Below are 10,718 nucleotides of genomic sequence, written 5' to 3'. Positions count from 1 at the left end.
TTGGTCCACAAAGTACCATATTACCCCTCTTCTTGGTAAAAAACGTGGGTCTCCTCTTTTTGGCATTTACTCTCAATTTTTGACTCATACTTTCTATACTTGCCACCACAGTCACTATTCCAACTCAGCCCTTTGACTTTCCACGTGTTCTAGGTGCCCAAAAACTGCCCGATCAAAATGTTTCAGCAAAATCTCCTTTAATACTGCAAAACCTACTAATTCAGCCATCAAAAATTCAACTTAGATAGTTTCACATTTTAGGCCATTCTTTGTGCAAATATTTATCCATGAAACTACTACCTTCAACACATTAGCTATTAAAAACTACAAAAATAATTAAACTTAATTAAGATCATAAAAACACAAAAGTCAGCTACAAAAGCTAAAAATAAACTAACATCACCCACAATTTTTCCACAATTATAAGTTCAAAACCACATGAAATAACTCTTTATTCAAGAGTTATCACACCCCCAAACTTACGACATTACTCATCCTCGAGTGATGACTCTAAAAACAAAACAAAAATAACAGAAAGACACAAAGGACACAAACTAAACAACAGAAGACAAGGAAAAAAAAACACAACAACAGTGGACAAACTTTACTATGACGATGGTCAAAAGGGGAAGGCTCTCGAGAAATTATATTTTGAATAAGATAAGCTGAATTTCAATCTTTCACAAGTTTTAAACCAAAATTTTCAAGCATTAATGTTGCTGCCAAAATATGAATCAAATGTTTCACCCTTTAGTGCATGCATAACTTTTCCTAAACATTTTCAATCACCAAAAATCAAGCTAGGCCTTGGTCCTAAAGCTTAAATAATGTCTCCATAAGTTACTTAGTAATTTCCTCTCTACTAATGTAGACAAACACCACACCAAAGATCAATTGGACTTTATCAATCTTGTAATAATCGGCTAGGGTGAAGGTAGGATAAGAGAGATAAATTTTGGCTCAAATCACCCTAAGCACCTCAACCTTTCTAGGACCTAATTACATAAATTCACACATTAATTTCCCCAAAGAAAACCCCACAACACAATATAAATCTTGCCACTAGCCTTTATTACTAACATACAAAGACAAAAACTAAAACAAATTTTTCTTTTATTTGAAGAGTTACACCCCAAGCTTATTTACAAACATAGTTATTTTTTTGTTTTCTGAATTTTTTTTTTTTAACTTTGCTTTAATGTAAGGGAGTGCACTCTTTAATTTTTACTTTTGATTTTTTTTTTGGATTTTCTATTTTTTTTAGAATGAAAATAAACAACTAGATGACAAGAGAACAAGAAAAATGAGAATACACTCTCCCCCCAAACTTAAAATCAACATTGTCCCCAATGGTGAAAACAAGCAAAAGAAGAAAATGAAAAACACTCACCCAATGCCTCTCGCACTCTTTACACCTCTCAACCCCCCAAAATACAACAACAAATATATCCTATAAAGATCAAGGTGCTAAAGGGTATGGTGAAAAGAGGTGATTATATATATATATATATAAAGCTAGGCTAATAAGCGGGTAAACAAGAAAATGACACTTAAGCTCAATGGTGTGACTAGGGATAAAATGCATAAAAGGTAGGCTTCAAAGGCTCAAACGGTCCAAGGACGGCCTAAATCATGTCATCGTTGTGGTGTTGTCTAGGATTTCGCCTCAAGGAAAATCACTATGTAATTCTAGAAACTTAAGCTCTCACAAGAAACTAGCTCTTTCTAGGGTCTCAAAAATGTTTAATCAAGCTATGCACATACTAAAAAGAGAAACAATCTCATCAATCAATTGCTAGCAACATTGACACCCAAAGAATTTAGTTTAAAATTTAAGAAAGACATTCAGCTACTTAGATTTATTATAATTTTGTAAAATGTTTTTAGAACGTCATCGAGCCCCCTAGTTAAACACTAACCAAGACAATGAATATCCTCAAAAGAACAACAACACAACAAGATAAAGACAAACTAAAAGCAGAACAAAGATAACTATACTAACAAAGTACCTTCCTAGCAACAAAACACAAGGCAAAAGACTCAAATTTCTGTGCTCACTACACAAAAATCACCAAAGAAACATAACTAAGTACAACACAGATCACCAAGTATACAAAACACAAAATTCATTATAAACACTTGAGACCAAAGTATAACACAACATAAAATTTCCAATAAGTAAGAACTACACCTAAAATAGATAATACAAAGAAACAGACACAAAATCAAATTGGAGAGTAGAGTTCAGAAATGCTCATTCGAAGAATATGCAGGTTCTGCTCAAGGGATGCGCAGCTGGGTCACTCGATGCTTGGGTGAGGCACAACTAGTTGCAGATTGAGATTTCTCAATGATGCGCATGGAGCTCCTGAGATACTCGCTTTCTGAGTTGGATTCTCTTGGAGATTTCTGGGCATGATGGGATTGGTTTTCTTGCAGAAGGGCGGAGCTCACGGAAGGCAAGGTGCGGCTTATGCGAGTTTGGCTGGCCTTTTGGATTTTTGTATGGTGGATATTGTCTTAGTTGCTGGCTTGGTGATGGTAGGAGTAGGGTCATTTACAATGGCTGGGGAAGGCAAAGGTAGTGGGGCAGAGGTTGGGACCTTGATATTCTTTTTGGTTGGTGGTCGGGTAAATGGTTGTTTGGATTTCCTTCTTTGAGCTCTTGTTTTGGTGGCCATAGTGGTAAAAAAGGGAGCAGATATATCACAAGTCAGCAATCACAACATCAGGGTAACAGAGCAGTATAACAAACAATCGAACAATATTGCCAATAATTTTTCCAATAGCCTTCCCTGAAATCAAATGTTCACTAGCAAAGATCCCAATTCTCACAAATATTCATACTCAATAGACAGGGGCAGAGAAGATAATACCCAAAGTGGAACTACTAGACCGAGAGAGTGCTGGCTTTACTGACACACGGCGCTGACTGAGGTGCTCAGGGACTCGGTCGGATTAGTTCTAGGCTCTTGCTTGGAGACGCTTGGCCACCGAGTGGATTTAGGCGAGGGACTTGAGGGTGTGATGCTTGGGCTCGGATACTTAGGGTGGCGTCTGAGTGCTTCGGATCGTGTGAGAGGAGCTTATGGGTCGCGCCGAGGATGGGTGTTGCGCTCTCGGCTGACAGAAATGTGCTCCTGAGGAGGCTGGGCGCAGTCGAAATTGCACCTCTATAGGGTGGTGCGCGAGTGATAGCTGTGCCTAGGAGTGGTGCGGGGTCGCGCTTGGGTACAGGGGGAATGGCGCGTGGATTCTCGGAGGACGGGGGTCGATGGTGCTGGGCAGCAGGGGACTATGGCTGGATTTGGATATGGTGGCTTGTGAGGGTCGGGGGTGAAGGGAGTAGATGATGGCAGCTATGGAGGAGGGCTGATGCGATGCAGGCTACTGAATGGGAATAGGGGAGTCGGGTTCATGGGTATTTTTTTGTTCTTACATATAGGGATTATTTTATGGATATATATATATATAATATCTATATTTAGTAATATATAAGTATTTATATTATCTATAGTTCTGTATATATATATTTATATATATATTACTATATCTTATTTATTTGGTTTTTTGTTTTATATATATATATGTATGTGTGTATTTTTTTCTGAACGAACCACACCCCTGACTTATGCCTGCCCAAATTGCCACCATTTTGCCTAAGTTTTGCTTCAGTAACAAAATATGGCGTAACTTCTCCATTTTTTCAGAAATTTTTGCTCCCTGTTTCCTGAAGCAAAAAGTTCGCAAAACCATCAGACTCCAAAATTACTTCCAAAACACCATTTTCTTGCTTTCTTAACACCTGAAACACAAAACGCACACATAAAACCACTCCAAAAACATCATAATAACAAGAAATTAAAATTACAAAAATTAAAAATAAAATGAAAAATAATTAAAAACACTCATATATTTTTTAATTTTTTTATTGATTCTTTTTTCCTTTTTTTTCCAATGCATTTTTATTCTTTCTTTCTTTGAGTTGCTTTACAAATGAATCCTCCAAAAACCATAGCAACCCAAACTTCATTTTTTTTCTCTAAGGATCTTTCAAGGAAATTGAGGTTTGGTTTTGCTCAACCTCGCTTCCCCCAAACTTTGCTCCTTTCCTTGTTACCTTAAATTCTCTTCCCAAATGCTCATCATATAATTCCACTACACCATTGGGAAACACCTTGCTCACTAAGAACCCATCATCACACCTTGATTTCACTAGAGAGTTCGAGAAAAACACTATATTCCCAACTTCCAACATTTGTGATTGAGGTTTTCTACTATGTTTCTTTTTCTTCTTCTTTTTCTTCGGTAGCTTTGGAGGATGAAATGGTTCTTCTTCCTTACTTATCCACGACCCCCCACCTTTCTCAATTTCTTCAAAAGGGACCTTTTTCTAGACTCCATTGCTATACTTTCCATGCATCTTTTCAATCAACTTGAAGTTAGAAGCACTTATGGCCAAACAAGCTTCAACTTCATTAGGAGAGCGTATAGGATTAAAAACCTTGAATGTGACTTGTTGGTCTTGAGCTCTAATGGTTAGCTCTCCTTTCTCAACATCTATCAACGTCCTCTCAGTTGCAAGAAATGGTCTCCCCAAAATGATCGGTACATCCCATCTTCCTCATAGTCAAGAATAATGAAATCTGCCGGAAAAATGAACTTCACAACTTGTACTAGGACATCTTCAATCATTCCCTCCAGATGCACCATAGAACGGTCAGCTAATTGCAAGGTGAGTGTAGTTGGCCTTAATTCTCCAATTCCCAACTTCATAAAAATGGACATGGGCATCAAATTAATACTAGCTCCCAAATCACAAAGAGCTTTACCAACTTCTCGTCCCCCAATAGAAATTGGAATTGTGAAACTGCCCGGATCCTTCAACTTTGGAGGAATTTTATTCTTCAATATAGCACTACAACCTTCAGTCAAAGCAACCATTTCAAATTTACCAAGCCTCCTCCTCTTTGTCAAAATATCCTTCAAGAACTTCACATACTTAGGAATTTGTTCCACAGCTTCCACCAGAGGTATGTTGATGTGGAGTTGCTTCAAAACATCCAAAAATCTTTGGAATTGACCATCTTGTTGTTGCTCTTGAAAACATTGAGGAAATGGTGGAGGTGGCTTGCTCATAGGCTTCTCTGTTGAATTTTACTGAGGAATTGTTGCAACAATTGCTTCATGATCAGCAATTGACATTTTTGAACTCACAAATTTATCTTCCTTTTCAACACTACTTTGGATTGAAGTGGGCTCACGGTTTCTCTTACCATTCCTCAAAGTGATCGCCTTGTATTGCTCTTTACCATCTCTCCTTGGATTTTTAGTATCACTAGGCAAGGTGCTTTGTGGTCTATTCCTTAGCTCATTAGCTAGTTGCCCCATTTGAATTTCTAAGTTCGTCAAGGATGTCGCTTTGCTCTGAATCATAGCATCATTCTTAGCAATATGTTCTTTCATTAAACTCTCCAAAGAGCTTGATTGAGACACTTGAGGAGGAGGTGGTTAAGCTCTTGGTTCTAGCTGATAAAACCCTGGTGGATATGTAGGCTTGTTTTGCATTGGTGCTTCGCCTGAACTAGCTCCTTGCCCCCCCCCCCCCCCAATGAGAAGTTTGGATGCTGCCTCCACCCCAAATTATAAGGGTTCGAATATGGGTTATTACGGTTGGCATTTTGATTCCCCACATAACAAACTAAAGTGGGATTCGAAGGACAACTCTCAAATGTGTGCCCATCTCCACAATAAACACAAGACACACCAGCAACTTATCCCATAGCAACTGGTTGTACCATTCCCCCCAAACTCATGTTCTTGAGAAGGTTAGTCATTGAAGAAAATTGAGCGGTCAAAGTTGTCAATGCATCCACTTCAAGTATACCAGCCACTTTTCGACTTGTTGAGGCTCTAGCATTGGACCATTGATAATTGTTGCTAGCTATCCTTTCCAAAATCTCATAGGCTTCATTGTAGGACTTAGAGAGAATAGCCTCATTAGCTGAACATCTAACACCATGCGAGTGGAAGAATTGAGCCCATTATAGAAAGTTTCCATTTGGATACAATGCAGAATCCCATGGTGTGGGCATTTCCTCAATAACTCCTTGAATCTCTCCCAAGCTTCACAAAATGATTCATCTTCCAGCTGCTGAAATGACATGATTTCATATCGAAACTTGGCATTTTTGGTGGGAGGAAAGTACTTCATCTAGAATTTTTCAGACAACTCATTCCATGTAGTCACCAAGTCGGGAGGAAGGTTGTTTAGCCAAGCTCTAGTTTCAACCTTAGGGCTTCGTCACTCACTCCTTGTAGCTTGAAAGAATCGCTCACCTCCAAAAATGAACGAAGATGAAGATGAGGATCCTCAGTAGGCAGCCCACCAAATTGACCCACTGTTTGCAACATTTCGAACATCACGGGCTTTAACTCTAATTGGGGTGCTTGAATTTCAGGCCTAACAATGCCTCGATTAAGCTCATTAAACATGGGGGCAGCATACTCCCTTATGGCTCTCTCTCTATCATCAGCCATAGCAATCGCATTAATGACATTATTAGCACCCTTAACTCCTTCAACCTCTTTAGCCTGTTGTTCCCTTAGTCTTCTTCTAACTGTTCTCTCAATCTCAGGGTCAATAGGAGCTAGTTCAATATCTTCTTGCTCGTTCATATAGTAAATCACCTGAGAAAATAGAAGAGCAAGCAAACAAAGTCAGCTCAACAAAGGAAAATAAATTGCAAGTAATTGATATTACAAAAATTTCTAATTCCAATCCCTGGCAGCGGTGCCAAAAACTTGTTGTGATAAATTTAAATTTGATTTTAAATACGCTAGTGAACGTAATCACACAAGTAAGATAATGATAAGTAGATTGTCTCCACAGGGATTGCAAATTAGAAAAATAAGCAAAACAATTACTAAACAACTTAAAAGTACTAAAAATAAAATGGGTTGTTTTTAGGCTAAACAAAATATTAAAAGAGATGGAAATACTGAATTTAAAAATGAACTAAACAAGAAAATTGAAAGAAATATATGGATTGCAAAATGGACTTGAATTATTGATTCCCCCTATATTAATCAACCTGAACAGATTGCGACAGCAATATTCTAGCAAAACTCCCAAGTTAACAAGAATTCATTAAACATTCATAAAACTTTCCCAAATATTATGACATTAATTCTTTTACCTAATTAAACATATTCCTATGCAAAATCAAATTTAAGAATGCAAATTCAAAGTTTAATTCTCAAAAGTTACACAGGGCAAATAACACATCCCTATGTTACTTACTAACATAATCTAACCTAGATTATGACTTGTGTCATCCAAGTTCTTCCCATTAAATTTATCCTTTCCAGCATTAAACATAATTAAATATCTCGCCATTGCTGGCCAAACAACAACAAGAAATTAATATAAGCACACTTGAATGAACAAGAGAGATTTTACTAAAATAAAGTGCATGAAATTACTAGACTATAACATAGGGTCCATCAACAATTCAAGCCACCTAAAAATTAGTTCATGGATGAGTTAATAAAAATAAATCCACAATCAAAACAGCCCATAATATTCAGATTTAGAAATCAACTCAGAAAATATAAAAATGAAGTTTAGAAATAGAAGAAGGAACAAATCCAATTGATGCTTGGGCTTCTCCTTTTTCGTCTTCCTTCCTTCTAGCTGATTTCTGGTTTTTATTTCTTCTTCTTGCTGGTTTTTCTTCCAAAAATGGCTTCCTCCTTCAAATTTCAGCTGATGCTCTATATGTGTATTCTAGATTTTCCAAATTGGTCCACAAAGTACCATATTACCCCTCTTCTTGGTAAAAAATGTGGGTCTTCTCTTTTTGGCATTTACTCTCAATTTTTTACTCATACTTTCTGTACTTGCCACCTCATTCACTATTCCAGCTCACCCCTTTGACTTTCCACGTGTTCTAGGTGCCCAAAAACTGCCTGATCAAAATGCTTCAGCAAAATCTGCTTTGCTGCTGCAAAACCTACTAATTCAGCCATCCAAAATTTAATTTAGATAGTTTCAGATGTTAGTTCATTCTTTGTGCAAATATTAATCCATGAAACTACTACCTTCAACCCATTAGCTATTAAAAACTACAAAAATAATTAAACTTAATTAAGATCATAAAAACACCAAAGTTAGCTACAAAAGCTCAAAATAAACTAACATCACCCACGATTTTTCCACAATTATAAGTTTAAAACCACATGAAATAACTCTTTATTCAAGAGTTATCAGTCTCGTTGGTGACACTGGAGGCATTACCATTCGTGCGTGTAGACCTTCGGAGCGACATCTTTAGCAAAGTTCTAACAGTTGAGAAAACATGTTAGAACTTACCCTGATAGGTTCTAAGGCAAAACTTAGTCTAAGCAAATATTGCTCATACCTATCAGTTATGATTTCTTATGAAAAATTATGTAAGCTTTCTTTATAACTAGGGTGTGTTTCTATACTTAGAAAATTTAGCTATCTTTATTATTTTCTAAGTATGTTTCTAACCATCCTATATGACTAAACTCTCAGGCTCGAAACTCGTCGTTGTTCCAAAGTTAATCATATTGAGGGAGGGCTGGGAACAGTAAAATCGTTCCCACTACTATGGCCCCCTAAACTCTCAATACAGAACCCAGTCCATTGATTTGTATCCATCCTCACTGAACTCAGTAAATATTTATTGAATTTATTATTTTTTATGACTGTAAAAAAAAATCAAACTCATACATGTCATCAAAAATAACAACTTTATTCATTTGGAAAAAGATTTTCACTAAGTACAATCATAAATTCAAAGATAAATAAATAAACTAAACTAAAAATAACTAGGGTGAATCTAAAAATCAGGATCCTCTACATATGACCCTTCATCTAACATATCATCATCTATTTCTTCATAATCATTATTACTATGAGCCTCAAAACTACCTCGAGGAATTTTCATTAAGATATTATGCTTTTGTTCATCAGTGAATTGAAATTCAAACTTAGAGGTGAACCTTAGTATAAGGAAATAATATCTCATGGCTACCGGTAAATTATCTTCATCATTTATAGTTTCCCCTAATTCTTCTAAAGTTAAAATTACAGAAGGAAAATCTTTAAAAAAGCTAATTACTAGGACATATTGTTCTGTGACTCTCATCATAATTTGCCTATTGATTTGAAGGTGAACTATATCCTTGTGAAATAGGATCAATCATTGAGTGATTCTTTCTAGCACTCCTATTGTATTCCTTGTCTCTCTAATCCTTTTCAATGCCTTAATGGCTCAGATATCATGATAGGTCAAACCTCCATTCATTTTGACTGAAAACATAATGACTTAAGTTTAGCTATAAACATAAACATAATGATCATAACATAAACACTTACATTGGCAGTTAAATTCGGAGCTTGTGACTGTGTATGAAGGAGAACTTCATGCATATGAACTATGGGCTTTGATACCAACTGTAATGCCACGACTAATTCTAAACTGTGGACCATTAAAAATTACTAAGACATAACTACTATTTTGGAATACATGTATACATAAAATATTAGAACTTTATTAAAAGTCCAAAATACGGTACAGAATACAAAATATGGAACAAATACAAAATATGGTATGGGATCCCATTGTTTAATACATAAAAAAAAACATAAAGAAAACATAATCTTTAATTAATTGTTAAAAAACTAAGTGCGGAAATACATAAGAACAAAAATTAAAAGACTTGAAACAATGTCATCCTCGATCTTCCAGCAGTCCATTCAATCAATCCATCCCCAATACACATGCCAAGCTGCCACAAATCCATCCCGCCTTCCAAGCTCATTTTCCTACACCATCTAAAATAAAAGGAATGATCCTAATGCCCAGCAAGGAAAATCTACTAAAAACATATATCATAAATCATAAAACTATATCATAAAACATATACTATTAACATATGACGTAAAAACGTATATCATATAAGACTACAATATTAATGGCCATTAACTCATTACCATAGCATGTGATAAAACCATCTACTAATCGAGGTAGGTTTGATCACAAAATAGTATAAGATAACCCATCTAGGTCCTCAGTCTACTAATCTTGGTAGGGTAAATCATAACTCTAATCCACGATAATGATAAAAATCTTGGGGTTTGCTATCTAAGCAACTATAAGCCCCAAGTGACTACAAAACATATTTATACATATATACATAGCACATAACATATCAAAGCATATAAACATATCAAAGCACATATAATCTAACCTATTTTCCTTACCAAAAACCAGGATATTGGAGACAAGAACAAGATTGGAAAACTCCTAAAATTATAATAAGAATCATGAGTTTCTAAAGAAATGGAGATGAAAAGGAGATCTAAACCATCAAGATAGAAACTTACCAAAAACCTTAAGTTTCAAGAATCTTAAACACCTAACCAAAATCCATAATAATGAGTTAGGGTCTGAAAGAAAAATAAAAGAACTATGATTGATTAAACCTGAGGATAAGAATACCTTGATAGACTAGAACTTCGGTCTACACCTCAATACTGAAATAACACTCTATCTCACTTCCTAAGTGTTTAGAAAAGCTTAGATTGAAAAAGCTTATATCCCAAAACACTAGTGCTTTCTCTCTAGAATAAACTTAGTAGCTTGGAGCCCCTAAAGAATGCTTGAAAAATGAATGAAATAGCTAAG

General features: G+C 35.9%; 1 non-coding gene across 1 annotated transcript; it reads left to right on the top strand.

Annotated features, from left to right (window-relative positions):
• Positions 1 to 6,077: 6,077 nt before the first annotated feature.
• On the top strand, positions 6,078 to 6,184 carry LOC133807760 (small nucleolar RNA R71). Its single transcript, XR_009879656.1, has one exon. It is a non-coding gene; the product is annotated as a small nucleolar RNA R71 (small nucleolar RNA).
• The last annotated feature ends 4,534 nt before the right edge of the window (positions 6,185 to 10,718 follow it).

Source organism: Humulus lupulus, chromosome X (assembly GCF_963169125.1).
Source record: "Humulus lupulus chromosome X, drHumLupu1.1, whole genome shotgun sequence".
Lineage (NCBI taxonomy): Eukaryota > Viridiplantae > Streptophyta > Magnoliopsida > Rosales > Cannabaceae > Humulus > Humulus lupulus.
This window is presented reverse-complemented; position numbering and strand designations above follow the sequence as displayed.